Consider the following 19,648-nt stretch of genomic DNA (forward strand, 5'->3'; position numbering starts at 1 on the left):
AGCTGAGGGATAGTCCGGGGTTAAGGCATTAACCACGGTTGAGCAGATAGTATGGGTTAAGGATAGTATTGGGTTAAGGAAATGCAGTGTGAAAAGCATATTACACTTTGAATTACTACCATAAAAATAGCCACACCCGAGCAAGACACCTGGTACCAAAGACAAAAAGCAATAAGCCAGGTTCCATTTTACATTTCTTTGGTATGACTTGTGAGTCAATAGGTGGTTTCAGACTGCCTCGAAGTTTGTCAGTTCCAGGTATTCTCTGATCGGGAAATTTACCCCGATCAGAAAATACCAGGTATCTTGGTACTGTGAAAGCAAACTACACGTAATTTCCCCGAAAGAAAATACCCGCTAAATAGTAGGTACTTGGCGAAATTACGAGAACTTTCACGGGGATTTTTCCAAGGTCGCAGTGTGAAAGCAATTTACGTGAACTTTTAGTCCAGCGTGTCGTTGGGCGTGGGAGCTGTGGGTGGCTGCTGGGCTAGTGATTTTGAATCTCGAGCATGGCTGCTTATCAGACCATACTGCGCATGCTCGTTACTTCAGGAACTTATCCCGAAGGGTATGCTTCGGGGCGGTGTGAATGTAGAAATAATTAATTAATGGGTATTTTTTAGCCTAAAACAAGTTCTCGTAATTTAACAGGGATTCTTGTGATCTAGGCGGTTTGAAACCACGTAGTGTATTGCATCTTGGAAAAAAAAAGACTTGTCAATTGGTTTCAAAACTGGCATATTCTTCACACTGTCACCATTTCACAGGGTGCCAAATAGGTCTAATCTCAATCAAATCATGTCGACAAAATAACAATAATAGCGAGAGCATTCGTGTGAGAACTTGCAGTACATTGTAAGTCTGAATAAAAATGCTCCAGGAGTTTGAATAATTAGTCGCCTGTCATTTTGTTATCACAACAAATCCAAACACTGAAGTATAGATCGGGTATTCCAGACAGAGGTCTAAAAGCATTTGCAGCCCAACACTGGCAGAAAAAATCCCTATCTTATTTTTTACTTCATATTTTTGGCTTCAGGTCTGTAAATATGACCTTTGTGGAATAATAAAAGCTTTCCTCATCCACAAAAGGCTGTATAAAAAGGTAGTTGCCCTTCAATATATACTGTCACCTGTTAAAAAGCTATCAAAAGTGGAAGTTCTTTTCCCCATTTTTGTCATTTTGAAGAAATTTGCTTTACTTGCACAATATTCTTGACCTCATGAAGCCTTGAAGTACACTTGAGGTTTTAAAGAAGATTAGAAAAGTCTAAACGAATATTTGTTTACATATTTTCTCTTGTGATTCACAATATCTGGAGTGTCAGTCATGTACTGCCGTTAGTTGTAACCAACTTGATCAGATTGTCACTGTTTTCATGATGAAGTCCCAGGAAGCCAAAGTCAATGAAAAAGAAACAACTCTATTTACAATATACTACACTGGTGCGTTTCTACCCCTTTTAAAACTTTTTTTAATGTAAAATTTACCATATAATTGTGACTTTGGCATGTTCAGCTCACCCAGGGTGCGTTTATTCGACACTTTTTTACCCTAGAATCATGATTAGAATCATGATTCAAATCACGATTCTGCAGAATCACGATTGCGTTTAGTCGAAAGTGGAAATAAACGTCTTTCAAATCACAAACATGAAACACGGAAAAAGGGGCGTTTGGAAAGACGTTTCTGTAGAATCACGAACGAGAAGGGTCGTATAAACGATATCGTGATTTGAATCATGATTCTATGACGTCATTGTGTCGTGCTTCTTCCGGGTTCGACTCAAAGGCGCGCGCTGTGTTTCGTGCAGGTTAATTTTCGTGTAGCAGATTGCCAGTGTACCGGTATATGCCAATTGTCATGTGCATTTAGGAATTATCATTCTGTGTATTGTACCCCGGGGTTGTACTGTAGCGTCATTTGTATATTTCACTCAGGGTGACCAGATTTCACAAAATGAAATACGGTACAATTGACAAACGAAGATCAACAAAGAAGCCCACACAAAGTGTGGGCTTCTGATATAATAATAAGACTTCTGATATAATAATAAGACTTTTGAAAAAAAATATAAAGAATTAGAAGGGAAGGTGAACGAAAGAATGAAGGAGAGAAAGAAAAGAGATGATTGGGAAGGAAAGAAAATAAAGGAAAACAGAAAAAAATAACAGAAAGTTAGAATAAAAGGATGAAAGAAATAATAAAAGAGATAAAAAAAGGTTTCCGTCATTCTTTGAAATGAATATAGAAAGAAAGAAAGAAAGGAAGGGAAGATTAATAAATGTCTCGCAAAATAAAGGAGACAATTAAAGGGGGAAAGGTGAGAAAAAGAAGGAGGAAACAAAGAATGAAGGAAATAAACATGTTTCCTTCATTCTTTGAAAGAAACAAAAGAAAGAAAATAAAAATAAGGGAAAAGAATAAGAAGGGAAAAATGAAGAAAGGAATAAAGAATGGAAGGGAAGAATGAAGGGGAAGAGAACGAAAAAATAGAAAATAATGGAAGGAGAGAAAGAACGAAAAGAAACAGGAGACGAAGAGAGAAGGAAGCCAAGGTAATTATAAGGAAAGAAAGAATGAAGGAAATAAAAAAGTATATTGGATAAAGAAGGAAAGGAAAAAAAAATGAACAGAGAGAGAGAGAGAGAGAAAAGAAAATGTCGAGGAAAGAAAGATAGGAAATAAAGATAGATGGAACAAAAAAGGGCAAGCAGAAAGGATAGGGTATATATAAAATAAAGAAAAGGGAAAAGTTCAAACTTCAAGTAAACAAAAAATCCAATCATCTAATAAAAATCATAACTTTATTTGGTGTTTTTTTAATGTATTTTTAAAATTTTAAACATAAAATGTTTTAGAAATGAATAAAATTTCAAAGTGAAACATATTGTCAAACTTAAAAATTAGATGAAACATCGCGGCATTGTGCACACCAAGACTCAAAACGAAAGCTGAAACAACTAGGCTAGATCTATGAAAAGTCAATAACATTTTCCTCCGATTACATCTCCAAATCATTAAACTGAGAATCCATAGTATAATTATAAGAATTTCCCGCCGATTTTGTGATTATTTTGGTGGAAAAACTGTTTATCATGTGAGGTGTTTGCACCATTGAGAATTTGCTTCGATCCTCCATGCCTAGCTAGTAGCCTGCCACACACAGGCAGGAGACCAGTTCGTTTGCAATGTATTAGCAAGAAATCATCGCAGAACTTGCAAAAGTTTACAGTTATCGATTTAATTGTTGTCCCTGCTTCGTCAGCTGTTGGTTATTTAATGAAAATTCGTCACTTTTAAATGTATTAACTACATTTTGTTCAATATTCTGAAATACGGGACGTCTGGTCACCCTGATTTCACTGTTTTCATCAATCATGTCTTCAAGTTCCAAAGGCACAAATTGGACTGACGACGAACTCAGGGCTCTGCTTGTGCTTTGGGCTCAGCCTGAAGCACAAGCATCCCTTACCGGGATTCACAGAAATATAAGGCGATCTACGAGTCCCTTTCAGCGGCGCTTGCAAGGGAGGGATTTCAACGGAGATGTGGCACCGCCTGTCGAGACAAAATTAACAGAATTCGTGCTCAGTACTACGGCTACCGAACACCATTTTTGATGAACCGACAAGATTGAATACAAGTAAACAAAAACAATACGAGGTACAATACACGGAATTCTGGAAGTAAAAGTTTTATTTTTCGGAAGCCGAGTTGCACTTGCACAAACGATCGCGCGTTAGCTCCGGTGGCAGCAAAAATCTAGCAGCCGACGTACGTGAAGTTAGAAACACGCGCGAAAATGTTGACCTATACTTCCTGGGTCAAACTGCGCACTGTGATGCGCACTGGATCGGCCCGAATTCAGGGAGAAACAGCGTTAGAAAGATGGTCGTATAAACGCTGATTCTGTCGGATCGTGATTCATATTGCTGTTTTGAATCATGATTCAAATCGTGATTCCAATCATGATTCTGGGTTGAGGTCGCATAAACGCAGCCCCAGTTTCACAAATATTACATGCTCCCTTCCTACTTGTTCACATGAATATAGGCCTACAGTTTTAATAAAAGAATAACTTGGAAATGTACCTGTTTCTTTTCATTTCATGACCTTTTCCCCATGTTTGACTTTTTAAGAGTAATCTTGTGCCGAATTACAGCAGGAATCAATCCGTTTGATCTCTACAGATCTAATGACATAATCCACACTTCCCCTCAAATTATTTCTTTGATATGCTGAATGCAGTAAAAGGGCTTTCACACAAGAAGATAATTGTATTTTTTTTTTGGGGGGGGGGGCTGGATTTAGGGCAGAGGTAGATACATATACATTGTTTTAAGGGGAGGGGGCAAATTGCAGTAAACTTTATCTAGGCCCTCATGTGACTCCTCACTCTTTTTTGTGTGGCTTTTTTTTGTTCAAATATACATGTATTAAAATGTTAATCATTTTTTGACATTTTGATTTTTGCAATGTGAATAGGGCCAGTGTACATTGTACATGTAAGGTCAAACAATGAAGAGATTTCTATTAATAAATATCACTTGCACTGGCACAGCCATCAACTCAATTCTCATGTTTCACTTTCATAAAGCAATGTGGCTTAATAGTGTATGATATGACCCAATTAACCAACAACTGAACCTGCATTATTTTGTGGGCAAATAACTTTTCTAGGAAACTCTGCTTTCGTAACACATGAAGACTTCAACGCGCATGTCAATGAGATGCACATGTATCTTTAAAGGCCCAAATTAAAAAAAAAAGTCTGATTAAAAATTCAATTTTGAAATTTGCTATTCTATGCATATTTCGACTTGTTCGGGGGCATACATGATATTCACGTACCAGCACATTCCTTCGCTCTCCTCCCCAAACAAGTTTTATGTGGTGGCATGATGCCAATCCAAATCAGCCAAAATGTTAATATAATCCTGTTTGAATATGCAGCAAATTATTGCTCCCCAAAAAAGGATTGTAATACATAAACGCAAATAGCAAGCTATTTTGTGGGTTTTCATCTCCAGATTACAATCCCAAGTCAACTAAAGATTTTTTTTTGAGAATTAATGAGATATATGGTACAATATCCAATTGCAAACACAGACCTACATGTAACATCTCCCCTATTTAAGTCCATGATGCAAGTGAAGATCTACATGGATTTTGGCTAAGAATAATCAATACAGGCCTACTTGTACAAAAAGTCCAAAATCTATGCTCTACTATCACACCAAGGTCATATTTCATGCTCAAGTGAGAATCATCCTTTCAGGCTGATTATATAGCGATGCAGTTTCATGAATCTTGAGATTACAATAATGATAATACATGTAATAATATCATTTACATAGGGTAGCCATTTCAGCTCTTTTGAATTTTTCTCCCAGTGACCACTGCATGATGTCATTAGTACCCCCTTCTCCATTCAACCATGGACCTACTATTCAACAAGCCATGGAGTGCCCGACAAGAAGGCAGAAGGTCCCTTGTTTTTGGTATGGTGTCTTTGGTACATGTATGACTCAGCCGGGAATCGAACCCACGACTTCCAATCTCTGAGGCGGGTGCTCTACCACTGAGCCATGAGATTAATCTCGACGTGGGCTAATCAGGATGGATTCTGGAAACTGGGAAAACATGGTCTAACAGGAATGCCATCTATGGACTCCATTTACCCTTGACTCTTGTTGAACTTCTGAAATCATTGACAACTATACAGTGCAAACAGATTATGCTCTCGGTAATTATCATAGCAGGTATTCCTGGTACCGCTCAGGCATTCAGCAATTATTTCTTCAAGGACACCATAAAAATGATGAATGTGAATACCATTTGTTCATAGTTCTATGAAATACTATTCAAACCAAAAATGCTTTGGTGCCTTTTTTTATAGTGTTGCCTGCCAGAGGGGTGTGGTTAAAAATATTGTAATTGAAAATGCAAATAATGGGGGAAAAAGGGTACATCACTTCGCTCGTTTACTTTTTAGGAATTCCTGAAATGTATATTATTATTATGAAAAATATACACAAGAAAGATATTTCAGTATTATTTCGAGACAAGTAGAAAAGTTTACACTTATTCATCTTCACTCACGTTTTATCCATCTATACATGTATATATATTTTTCCTTTCAATCTAAGAAAATGAACCGAAACAACAATTGCTGCAAAACAATCTGAATTCATGTAAACGAATATGTTTGTGAGTTCAAAAGCCTGAAATGTGAGTGCAAAAATCTTAGGATGGTGTGTGTCAAGGAGAATCTCTCTACTCTATTAGGACTCCATACACTAGTAACTCCTTGTCTTTCTAGAGTAGCATGATTAGTACTCAGCGGAGCCACAAAAAGCTCTCTTCATCTTAACCTGTCTGTCATTATGGGTACAAATGCAATGACTGTAAATTCCCATTGACTTTATAATATCAACTCAAGAAAGGAGAGAAGGGAAAAGAGGAGGAGAAAGGGGAAGAGAGAGAGGGGAGGGAAGAAAAGTAGGACATGAGTGAAGAGTGAATGCTGTACTGTATATACTGTATCTCAAATTGTGAAAGATGATTAGAGCTACACTATCATGATGAGTGTACACGCAACTACCAAAAGTTAATAGTGCTTTACAGTGTATTTCACTTCAAAAACCATAAATATACAATATTTTTGCAACATACACATGAAGACCTAGGCCTATGGCCTAGACATAAAGAAATTGGAGGAAAATTGTTGACTGCCCGATTAGAAAGGTATACCCTGCCAGTGCTAAAAGATCAGACACTAATAGTAACGTATTTACATGTGTATACCCACCAACAACAGAATAAAATACCTTGTTATTCTCTGATCATGAATATCTAACAAGGTGAGAAAATATCAGTTATTTTCCCATAGTAATAGGAGAGTATGTCACCTCAAGTGAGTAGAAACTTTCCTACATTACAAGAACTTTTGGAAGTTTATTTCTTCATGGTTGCATCAGGGATATTATCCCTGGCCTGGTAGCATAAGGAAAAATTTCAATGTGCTATAAAATACTGCGTACTGTATTTTGTGTGATGTGTGGGTATGAAAGCACCTACTGAGTGAGTGAGATGATCATCATACAACGATTTGACATCTCCGAAATATTTGACTAAGCACACAAGCCGAAAGAACATGCCGCAGCCAGTCGAGGGTCTCACAAACACTTGGCAAGTTTACCCACCAGCAGAACAAGCTTCGGTCCCACACATTAACAAGTGCGTATCTTGCACAATTTGCATAGGTTCTGTACCGGTAGGACAGCCTTGGAGGAGGGCACTCGAGAGAAAGGCGTTGCATTTGTAGCAATTTCTTACCACCACAACAGCCATCCATCTCCTTCTTTCGGTTTTTGTTTACTTCTCACCGGTTGTCACCACTTGAAGAAGCAATATGCGAAGGGATTTGTAATTTGCATAGCAATAGGTGGCAATGTGTACTCTGGAACTATTTGTGACATTCCCCATAGCAATGCAAACTTCCAATGACCAGGAAAAGTGCAACCGAGATGTCAAAAATATTCTGGTTTCAAAACATTTCATGAATGTACTAGACTTGGGGAAACTTTTATACTTCTCTTTTTTCTATCTCTCTTTTCAGGTTGTGATTCATAATTTTCATATGATGCTAAAACTAAGAAATGTGTTGAATAATAATGAAGAATATGAATTGGAGAAATGGACAAACTTTGTTTTTGCACCTTATATAGGCCTATGATCTACATTGCCTGTTTGAGATAGCATAGACTTAAACTTCTATTGCAACCACAACTGATTTTTAAAAGGCTGAAAATCACCTACATGTATATAGAACGAGCCATTTCGTTTTTAAAAAATGTCTTTTTCCATCACTGGATGCAGGTTGATTAAGTCTAAATTTAGACTTTATTCTGAAAGTGGCATCCCCGATTACTTTGCTCCAAATGAACTAAAAGTACTGGACATGAAATCTAAGAGGGATAAAATCTCACATTAATGGAAAACCTCATTCTCTAGACTTTCGAAAAAGGCGGCAAAGTGCAGATTACTACTATATAGCTAGTTAGAATGGAAAATCCTGCCTTTGAAATTAAAATAGCATGGCTAGAATGAGAAGTTTCTTGTAGAGAAGGGAGAAGTTGGGGGGAATCAAGAAGATATTGTGGGATTTTCATGTGAATAACATGGCCCAATTCTTAGGAAAGCATCCATCATACAAACCTGTCCATCTTGCCATCTTTCCTGACAGCCTCGTACATGAAAATTATAGTCTCGCACCCACATGCAAAGAGAATACTTAATACGGAAAAAAAAAGAGAAAGAAGAATATTCATGTCTCCAGAGTCGACGGCTCAATTCTTCCGCTACCCGCGTCTCAAGTTTCAGAGTTCGACCAACAATCCAATTTTCAATTGGAGAATATCATCCCTTATGCGTGACTCTGGCATGTTGCGTTTTGTGGCAGGAGAGGGACGCACACACTTCTCTCTATCTATCTCTCTTGGGGTCCGTCCTGGTGAGAAACTCTATTATCCTCTAGCCAATGCCAATAAAACCAAGGTGCAAAAATGGAAGAAACTGTGGAGGAATATTCTTTAATTGAATCAGTGCTTGGGCAAGAGGTGAGCGAGAGGATGTTACAGGCGCTACGGTCACAAACACATCCATCCTCCTCTTAAGATATTATATGATTATATATTTAAGGGTAAGCAGGTTAACAGAAATCCTAATTCCTAGAGGGAAATCTTAAAATAAGAATTAAATGGATGGTGAGAAAAGTGGCAAGTTACGCTCTAATCTTATTAAAGAGAGCAAGTGATACATGTAGAGCGACTTAAAAAGTATAAAATCAAATAATAGATGGGCAAAAATGATCTAGGCCTACTAGACTAGAATAGGACAGCCTGACATTCATTGTCAGAGGTAGCATCGGGATGAAAATAGATGAAAAGAAGAGAAAGACATTTTTGTAACGCCACCATCCATTCTTAATGGGGGAAACGATGAATCTAGGAAGACTAGGATGAAGAGTACTGGTAATCAAGAAGTGAAAATAGGGCACTACGTTCAAATATCGAGATCAAGTTATCTGTCCTCTCCTATTCAAAGGTGTACCTCAATCCTACAAACTTGTGGCTTTATGAGAGTAGCAAAAATAGAGGTCCGAATGATAAATGTAGCCAAGTCACACTCTAAAATACCATTTCAAATTGAATGAAAACTCAGTAAATAAAGCTAAATCTAAATTCTCAGAAAAGTATTCAGAATATAAGCCAATTTAGTTCTCACCAGAGTGTTGTTGAATAACAGAACTTTACAAGACTTTACATACAATACTGGACTATCATTTAATAAAAAAAAATCCCCCTTTTTTACCCCTTTTGTTTTCACAGCTTCACAAAAAACAACTTCACTTCAGAAAAAAAATTGAAATGTTTGTATAATAAAGTCCAGTCTTTGGGTTATTTCCACTTCAAAAATGTTTTGTTTGAATCAGTTGAAAAAAAAACTCATCTGGTCTGGATGAGGTATGATATGACAGCGATGATGCACAATATTGAATAAACAATCGCTGAATGTTTAATTTCCAACCTCAATGTTTTCCAATCGTAACCCCAATATCTTTAGCTCAATCGTGTTCCCTCATCCATAATAGATGACAGCATTCCCAATGGAATACCCCAGCTCGCAGAGAAATGTACAAATGATGATGAAGCATTCCCACGTGAACACTCTGTCTATAAATGGTAAAAAATCATATTCATGATTTTCAATACACCATCATGGCCATGACATATTGGAATGCCCTCCTTTATGAGGTCTTTTTCACCAAATTTCCATCATATTTGTTACACCCTGTTGTATAGATCAATGGCAATTAGGAGTATTTGCTTCCCCTTTCTCCCTGCTGCATATCCTAAATGTAGCTGAATCAATTCTCATCTCATATTTTACATGATTTTTTTTGGCACTGTGAACCCATTTTTCTATTTTTTCAAGTCTTTCGAAAAATAGACTGTGTATTAACTGTAAGAGTCCTACTGTAAGGCACTTCAACAAGGAAATTTTTGACGGGACAATTCCCATCTAAAAGAAGCATATAAGTGTTGGTAGAAGAACACGCACAAATCTACATATCCGCAGAGTAACCGGTCTCTTTTGGGGCTTTGGTGAGCAGCTGAAAGGGTAACAGGAATTTGTTGTCAACTCTCAGAGCACTGTCCTTCCTTTCTTGCCATTCTAATTAGCTGCCTGCTACGGGAACACACCAACACTAATCTAACATGGCCGACTTCAATTCTTTACACATGCCCAAGTCCGTGAAAGAAATATCTCAAGGTTTTGTGCAAGCTATATTTGGGCTCCGCACATTTAATTAACTCGGACAGAATGAAAGATAGACGGTACATCAAGAGGAGAGAAAGCAATTTTAATCAGAAGAACTTTATTGATATGATGTAAAAGTCATTTCTGTTTTTCGTCTGTACAGTACGATGCCTCCTTGGTATTTTCTTATTTCAAACGGTGCAAGTTCTTAAATTGATTATTTTTTTTCAACATCACATTTGACATCCATAGAATGTCATAGGCTACATGGTCGGATCTACAGTCTCATCAATGATACAGACTCCAGACGGACCAATGGTATGCCATTTGAAATAACAGTATAGCTCAAGTCGATTTTGATTGTGTGACTGAAGCAGTAATGAGAACATGACAAGTACGATCAGTAGAAACTAGGTGGTTTCAAACCGCCTCGATCACAAGAATCCCCGTTAAATTACGAGAACTTTTTTAGGCTAAAAAATACCCATTAGGCCAAGTAAAAAAAGAAAGTAGTTGATCGTCCTCGCGCGCATCTGTTTTGGCCGCCGCATGGAAATTTTTGATATTTACTATTTTCAAAAATTGGCTAAAAAAAAAAAAAAAAATTGTGATGTTCCTTTTTTGATGTTCCTTTTTTGATGTTCCCTTTTCATTGCAGCATCAGTTTTCTTGATGTTTACTATTTTCATGGCTGCAAAATAGCGAAAAAAACACAAAATTAACGAGCGATTTGCTCTCATGTGCTTTGGGATCTCTCTCGCAACTTCAAAAACAATTGCAAAGTCCGATATCGCCGTAACTGCAAGAAAGAAAAAAATATCTGATTTGGTTTTCTATTGGAATTTTGAAGATACCATCATAAATTAGCAAGAAAATAAAGTTTGCAAACTCGGGGAAGATCACGAATTCAGCGCTTCATTTTTAGCGGATTTTCGGGGACCCCGCTTCCTGAATCTGAACTAATCTGTCGCATGCTTTGGAAATATGGAGCAGAAAAATCAATTTTAATGACGTAAATTTGTATTTCGGCGGGGTTTTTGGTGAGTGATAGCACCTGTAATTCGATGTGTGTTACGGTGATTGACTGTGCTTGTTGTGACTCTAAATGCATGACTTGTGTGCTGGAATGAAGTTATTGACTGTGCTGGCGCAACATGTGAATTTGTGAAATGAATTGAATTTTCTGCCCGATTTTCTGGCGAGTTTACTAACGTCAGCAGGCAGTGCATTGAATATTCAAAAAAATAATTTCAAGTGGGTTATTCTTTATGAAGATTGAAAATCATTAATGGGATTCCAAGAAATGCCAATTCAGTTCAAATTTGATAAATTATATTCTTCCTTGAGCTATTCAATTTGATGGAAAATTGTAAAAATTAGTAAATAGATCTAACACTTACACTATACAGTTACAAACATGAAATAATAAACATTATGTGAACAATTAATATTTAATTCAATCATCATTTAACATTTGATATCAATTAAAAATGAATAAAAATTGAACATTATTAAACAACATGTAGGCTAAATGAATATACAAGCAGCTGGAAAACTGCGATGCGAAACCATGCCCAGAGCTAAAAAAAAAGAGATTGGCTCTGGAAAACTAAACATGGCTCCGTGGTAATAAAAAGACCCCACCCCTATTCATTTTTGTCTCACCTGCATAGCAGAGTGAGACTATAGGCGCCGCTTTTGCGACGGCGGCGTCGTCAACATCAAATCTTAACCTGAGGTTAAGTTTTTGAAATGACATCATAACTTAGAAAGTATATGGACCTAGTTCATGAAACTTGGCCATAAGGTTAATCAAGTATTACTGAACATCCTATTAGAGTTTCATGTCACATTACCAAGGTAAAAGGTCATTTAGGGTCAATGAACTTAGACCATGTTGGAGGAATCAACATGGAAATCTTAACATGAGGTTAAGTTTTTGAAATGTCATCATAACTTAGAAAATATATGGACCTAGTTCATGAAACTTGGACATAAGGTTAATCAAGAATCACTGAACATCCTGCATGAGTTTCACGTCACATGACCAAGGTCATTTAGGGTCAATGAACTTTGGCCGAATTGGGGATATCTGTTGAATTCCCATCATAACTTTGAAAGTTTATGGATCTGATTCATGAAACTTGGACACAATAGTAACCAAGCATCACTGAACATTTTGTGCAAGTTTCAGGTCTCATGATTAAGGTCAAAGGTCATTTAGGGTCAATGAACTTTGGCCGAATCGGGGGTATCTGTTGAATTACCATCATAACTTTGAAAGTTTATTGATCTAGTTCATTAAACTTGGACATTAAAGTAATCAAGTATCACTGAACATCCTGTGCGCGTTTCAGGTCACATGACCAAGGTCAAAGGTCAATGAACTTTGGCCGAATTGGGTTATCTGTTGATTTACCATCATAACTTTGAAAGTTTATGGATCTGATTCATGAAACTTGTACATAAGAGTAATCAAGTATCACTGAATATCTTGTGCAAGTTTCAGGTCACATGATCAAGGTCATGTGAGGTCAATGAATTTTAGCCACATTGGGGGTATTTGTTGAATAACCATCATATCTCTGTAAGTTTATTGGTCTAGTTCATAAAAAGTTGACATAAGAGTAACCATGTATCACTAAACATCTTGTGCGAGTTAGAGTAGTTTTCAAAGTCAGCACTGCTGCTATATTGAACTGCGTGATGCAGGTGAGACGGCCAGAGGCATTCCACTTGTTTACCTTTACAATATATAGAATAATGTTTAAAATCATTAATTTTACTTGACATGAACGTGTTTTTTTTACAATACGGCCGGTATACAGTATAAATACATCAATAGATTTTTATCGCATAATACCGGTACATTTTCCAGAGATTTCCAATCAATTGTATGTATATATATTATGAATATACATTTCTACTCATTTATTATTAATATTGAGCATGCATCGATCACATATTTCAAGCTTGACATGGCCTGACAACCATTTGAATAAAAAATAGCAAAAAAAATAGTAAATAGTAAGGACCTCCCTCATCACTGATGTCAAAAAACGGGCCGAGAAAATGCCTCCTTGTTTTTAAAAAAAATAGTAAGATAGCAAATAGTAAGGACCTCCCTCATCACCGCTCTCGAAAAACCCGGACGATCAACTACTTTCTTTTTTTACTTGGCCTTAATTGTTCCTGCATTCACACCGCCCCGAAACGTACCCTTCGGAATAAGTTCCTGAAGTTACGAGCATGCGCAGTATGGTCTGATAAGCAGGCAAGGCGCAAGATTCAAAATCACTAGCCCAGCAGCCACCAACAACTCCCGCGTCCAACGACGCCCAACAAAACGCTGGGCTAAAAGTTCCCGTAAATTGCTTTCACATTGCCAAAATACCTGCGACCTTGGAAAAATCCCCGCGAAAGTTCTCGTAATTTCGCCAAGTACCTACTATTTAGCGGGTATTTTCTTTTGGGGAAATTACGTGTAGTTTGCTTTCACATTACCAAAATACCTGGTATTTTCTGATCGGGGTAAATTTCCCGATCAGAGAATACCTGGAACGGTCGAACTTCGAAGCGGTCTGAAACCACCTTATGATATAGTTAAACTCTGATTCCAACAAACTTTGCTCGCAATACCATAAAGAATTCTACTTCTCGAATAGTGTAGTCTTCCAGGAGAAAGATGTAATTACCTGGTAGTCCTACTAAAAATACATCTTTAGCACAGGCTTCCTCTATCATTTTTACATCAAATACGAAAAGCTTGAGGACAGAGCAATTCGAATGCCATCACATCAATATTCTTACGCAATTGTCTGCCCCCCCCCCCCCCCCGGTTTCAAGTAAGGCACCTCATCAATAATGGCAGGCATCTATAACAACCGCATCAGTGTTGTTATTCAAAAGCAGCAAACGTCATTACCAGGCACTATTAGACAAGAATTGGACAAACTACCATTGTGACATTCACTTGCATGTCAGTAATAATAGCAGATGACTTCACACCACTTTACCCAATTAAAGGAACAACATTGCTACCAGATGATATCCACATATCGTAAATGGGGAAAAAGTTCAATGCTGCTTTTGCGGTGATCCACAATGATCATTCCACAAGCATTTCAAGCTACGATGCTTTTGATAGCAATGGGTATACACACCTAACGTGTGCAACACGCTCTTCCCTGGTCTTTATAAAGTATATTTTAGGTTATTACGTGCTTAATTGCAGGCTGAATAATTGAAGCATGATTTACCGTAAGTGGTGTGAAAAATTAGAAAGGGTGGTTGCTTCTTAAGTGTTTGAATAATTGATGATCAAAAAAATTGTGGAATGCTTGGATCAAGTTCTAAACATCTACACATGTACAGGCATCTCTGCACGAAATATTTAAGAGAAATTCAAGAAATATGGGTAGAGCTGTTGCTGTGGAGATTATCAAAAGTAATGCAAATAATTTGTTCATTCATGGATATGTCTATTCTTTACAAGTACAAGGAATAGAGAATAAATAGTACAGACATCAAATTTTTAATAAATTCTCTTTCATTTCATTTTGGAAATAAATGTACTTCTTTAAATTGTAATTTAGTGACTTATTGGCACTATATTGAGGACTTTATTCATAAAAGAATCTTTAAACTTTGATGAAAGGACATAGATGCAAACTCTATTTTACTTTTATATTTTGAATACTTATTATTTACCAGTACATACATGTAGTAATTGTTTTACAAAGCTGAATAGGCCTACCCAACAACCTAAAATAAAAATTAAAAAAATGGACAATAACTATTTAGGGATAATTTTTCCAATAGAGAAAGCAATCATTGTTGACTATACATATTATTGTAAATTAAATGTACATGTAGCTAAGATTGGCAATGAAATATTTCAGTGCACATTGTATTTATCCACCTTCGCCAACATGGCCACAAAAAGCAACCCTTTTCACGAACTTTATCTCCCACCAATATGCATCAAGAAATGAGAAAAAAAAACAGAAAGTTAGGGAGAGGATATATTACATGCATGGTGGCACTATAAGATTGCCAACTACACGATGAGCCGCTTCATCAACTTGATCATCGGACTATCATTAAGTTAATGCCTCTATCATGTTAGTTAACCTACACCCAAGGACAAGGTCAAACCTTTGACATTAAAGGGATCAAAAGTATGCTCGAAGATCAGTGAGTTCAGAACTTGGATGCGTGGTCGTGGTGTCATCAGAGAATATGCAATGGATTCCCATGCCCGAGCAGTGAACACACAGCTAAAATAATCAAATTTAGGAGTGTGTTCAAGCATCAACCCCTCCCCCTACGATCGCTTAAATTCTGAAATATGTTGACAAGTGGCCTGACAAGACAACATCATGGGCATTCTTGTGTAGGCCTATCGAGTTCATGCAATATTCAGAAAAAACAGAAAAAAAATTGTGTTTTGAACATGATGCTATCAGAGTCATAAATGGCATGACAGAAGTGCATTAAGACGGAGTAGTTTTCTTTTATTTATTTTTTTTAGGGGGGAGGCCCATGCCCCAAAGCAAACGCAAAGTTGACCAATATTCACACATAAATAGCAAGACAGAAGTGCATTAAAGACGGAGTAGTTTTCTTTTATTTATTTATTTTTTTTTTTTGGGGGGGGGGGCATGCCCCAAAGCAAACGCAAAGTTGACCAATATTCACACAGTCAACACTTAACAGCCAAAATGAAAGTGACAAAAAATTGCAAGAATCTTCTGCCACAGAGAACTCATTATAAAAGTATAATTATGATTCATGTTTATAATTCTTAGTTTAATCTTTACATGAACTCAGCAGCCATAATCCGACGTGCCCCTATCCTCGCTCTCAACACAGTGATGGTTGGTTAGGCCTCGGTGCACTGCTGAAGCCGTCTATTTCTCTGCCCCCTCAACCAAAACGTCATCAAAACTCTTGTAATTACTGCCACTCTTTCAGCAAGGCAGAGCAGGTAGATCGAGTTAGTCATCGCAAAATCAGACCCCGGATCATTTGTATGTCTTACTCCCCCTTTTAGTCATTTCGCAAGCAAATGGGGGGATAAAAGTATACCTTGAAACATGTGTGTGCACTATGCATAGAGCATAGGTATTAAGGGAAAAAAATTAGTCAATGTCAAACATGCACTTCTTTATGCAATAATGTATGTCATTTGAAACTTCTTTTTAAAATTTCGATTTTCTTCAAGGTATAATACAGTATAGGCCTAAAACGGACAGAGAATTGGTTATCGATAAACAGGATTTTCAACAATTGAAATACAAGTGCACTGCACTGATCCATAAAAATATGCGATATGCTATGCAAGCCTTTGCAGGGAATAATTTTCCTGGTACCGCATCGCAATTTGCTCCACATTTTTGAAAGACTGCTGTGCATAAAGTCTTTTGTATAGCATATTTTTACATAGGACTGTACAATGTACATTACTTTAATAGTTGAGAGCTTTTCTCTTATGACCAAAAATGCTATTCAAATTTGGACATAGTACATTTAACTGTAGGCCTACATATTTTTATCATTGCCAACCATCCTCAAAAAAAATACTGAAAGTGAAGGAGCTGTGATTTCAAACTTTCACTTTCTACTTTCTATTAAACCTTTCTTTGCGATATAAAAATGAATTCATTCTTAGAAAACGTAGGTACATGTGCAACCGAGGCAAATCTGTGATACCTGCATGTCTTCTGAATTTTATTTTTTTATTTTTTCAATAAACTAAAGGCACACACACACACAAAATGAACACAGAATCAGGTGCCTAATTGGATCAGAAAATCAATTGTCCATAAGATGGATTGATGATGAAAAGAGTTCCCTGTGGATTCTAATGCAATTATAGAAGAAGCAAGATTTGCTAATTGGTGCCTTGGCATGAGCTTGCCATCTGCATGTCTGCCGTGTTACCCCCCCCCCCCCTATATCTCACCTCCATAGTACATACTAAATACTCCAATACATTAAAGGGGAAGTTCACCCTGACAAGAACTTTATTGTAAAAATAGCAGAAAAAATAATAACAAATATTGCCGAATGTTTGAGAAAAATTCATCAAAAAATAAAAAAATTATTAGAATTTCAATTCTTTGATTTGTGACGTCATATGCGAGCAGCATTCCTACATAGCGAATGGTAAAAAATAAATGAAATGTCATTTTCTCAGAAAATTGAAAATGGTTTTCACTGTACCTTTTGAATATCAATAGACAAATCATTTCTCACCCAATCATGAATAGAAAACAAAATTAAGTCATCAGGAACCATGCAAAATTTGAAATTCATGCATTTTATATACATAACACATGGGGCAGCTGCTCGTTTATGACGTCACAAATCCAAAACTTTGAACTCTAATAACTTTCTTACTCTTCAACGGATTTCGCTCAAACATTCACCAATATTTTTTACTATTTTTTCTGCTATTTTTGCAACAAAGTTTTCTTCAGGGTGAACTTCCCCTTTAAGGCCTATACATACAAACAAATCTGATAAGTGGGTAAGTGGGGGCAAAATCTGTTTAAATAATTTCAAACTGAGTAATGAAATTACAGAATAAAAGAAGAAAATGACACAGGCCTGTAGTGTATACTAAATAGGCCTACTGTAATTTGAAAAGTGACATGAACATGTTAACGCATAGGCCTATATAGTAGAATATACCATAGATTTACTTACTAAAAAAATGAAATTATAAATATGATACTTCATATAATAAAAGGACTTACACACAATGCTCAGTTGTGACACAAGAGAATAGGGGGGGGGACTATGTCTTGCATGAAAAATGGTGCTCTGGTCAAATGAGTACCAGTAATGTTGCTGTGGTATATATTTTTTTTAATTCACTGGACTCCCTTTACAAAGTGATTTCCAAGACTTTACTATAAACCAGGTCCATGCTATAACCCAGGTAACAAAGAATTAATGTGGGCATGGACACCAATGGTTTGACACCACTGCATGGCAAACGCCAAGGGTGGTAGCAGCCTCCCAGTGACCCCAGCTTTCATGCCCTTATATGGAAAGGCAGTTTAACTGGTAAAGCCATGATGATGAGTGGCACGAGGACTGCTTCATAAGAGTGTAAAATGGGGCATCTTCTGAAAATAGTTCCTTTGAAGTCAGTCAAGTCACTGTATCAAATGATGCATAGTTAATGCAAAAATGGAATGATATCTATTTCATAGGTGGGAAAGCTTTGCATTTTCATTTCTCCATCATTTTATTTCAGTTTTGGTACATTGATAAAGTAGTTACATTTATAATCTAATTAGAAAGTATATATAAAACATAAAACACTGGTAAACTCTGGATAATTGTCAATAGTAGACCAAAACCTATAAGTCTAAAAAATTAAAATACAATGTTATACTATACACATACAATGTATACCAATTATAACAACAATATTTGGACATTTGAATATCAACTGACCAACTTTTATAATGAACAAGTCTTGGACAGTAGTGCTTAGTTTTATTTGCAGAGTAGGCTTACAATCGTGTAATTACAATGCCTTGAATATGATCAAATGGAAATCATTAGGTGGTTTCAGACCGCCTCGAAGTTCGCCAGTTCCAGGTATTCTCTGATCGGGAAATTTACCCCAATCAGAAAATACCAGGTATTTTGGTAATGTGAAAGCAAACTACGCGTAATTTCCCCAAAAGAAAATACCCGCTAAATAGTAGGTACTTGGCGAAATTACGAGAACTTTCGCGGGGATTTTTCCAAGGTCGCAGGTATTTTGGCAATGTGAAAGCAAATTACGGGAACTTTTAGCCCAGCGTGTCGTTGGGTGCAGCGGCGTGGGTGGCTGCTGGGCTAGTGATTTTGAATCTCGCGCCTTGCCTGCTTATCAGACCATACTGCGCATGCTCGTAACTTCGGGAACTTATCCTGAAGGATGTGTTTCGGGGCGGTGTGAATGCAGGAATAATTAACGGGTATTTTTTAGCCTTAAAAAGTTCTCGTAATTTAACGGGGATTCTTGTGATCGAGGCGGTTTGAAACCACCTATTTCTCCCTTCAGAGTAAAGATATGGCCATGATGACTTTTACTGCAGATAAAATCCCCACAAGAAGGATTACTTTTGCTTCAATATCAATTTGCAAGAAGAACAAATCAAGTCCAATACAGATTGAATTATTGAAATGTAATGTAATCTGGGATTTGAAATGCACACCAATAACCATCATCAAGTCGAGAGAAACGAGCATCTTATATTAAAGAGGGCGATATGATAATCATGAGGAAGCGAGCAAAAAGGAGCCAGC

The 19,648-nt window shown here is 36.9% G+C and overlaps 1 protein-coding gene across 1 annotated transcript in view; it reads right to left on the reverse strand.

Moving 5' to 3' along the window:
- The window catches only part of LOC121413919 (protein held out wings-like), a 65,565-nt gene that overhangs the window by 36,266 nt on the left and 9,651 nt on the right, over positions 1–19,648 (reverse strand). The window lies entirely within an intron of this gene.

This window comes from Lytechinus variegatus, chromosome 4 (genome assembly GCF_018143015.1).
Source record: "Lytechinus variegatus isolate NC3 chromosome 4, Lvar_3.0, whole genome shotgun sequence".
Taxonomy (NCBI): Eukaryota; Metazoa; Echinodermata; class Echinoidea; order Temnopleuroida; family Toxopneustidae; genus Lytechinus; species Lytechinus variegatus.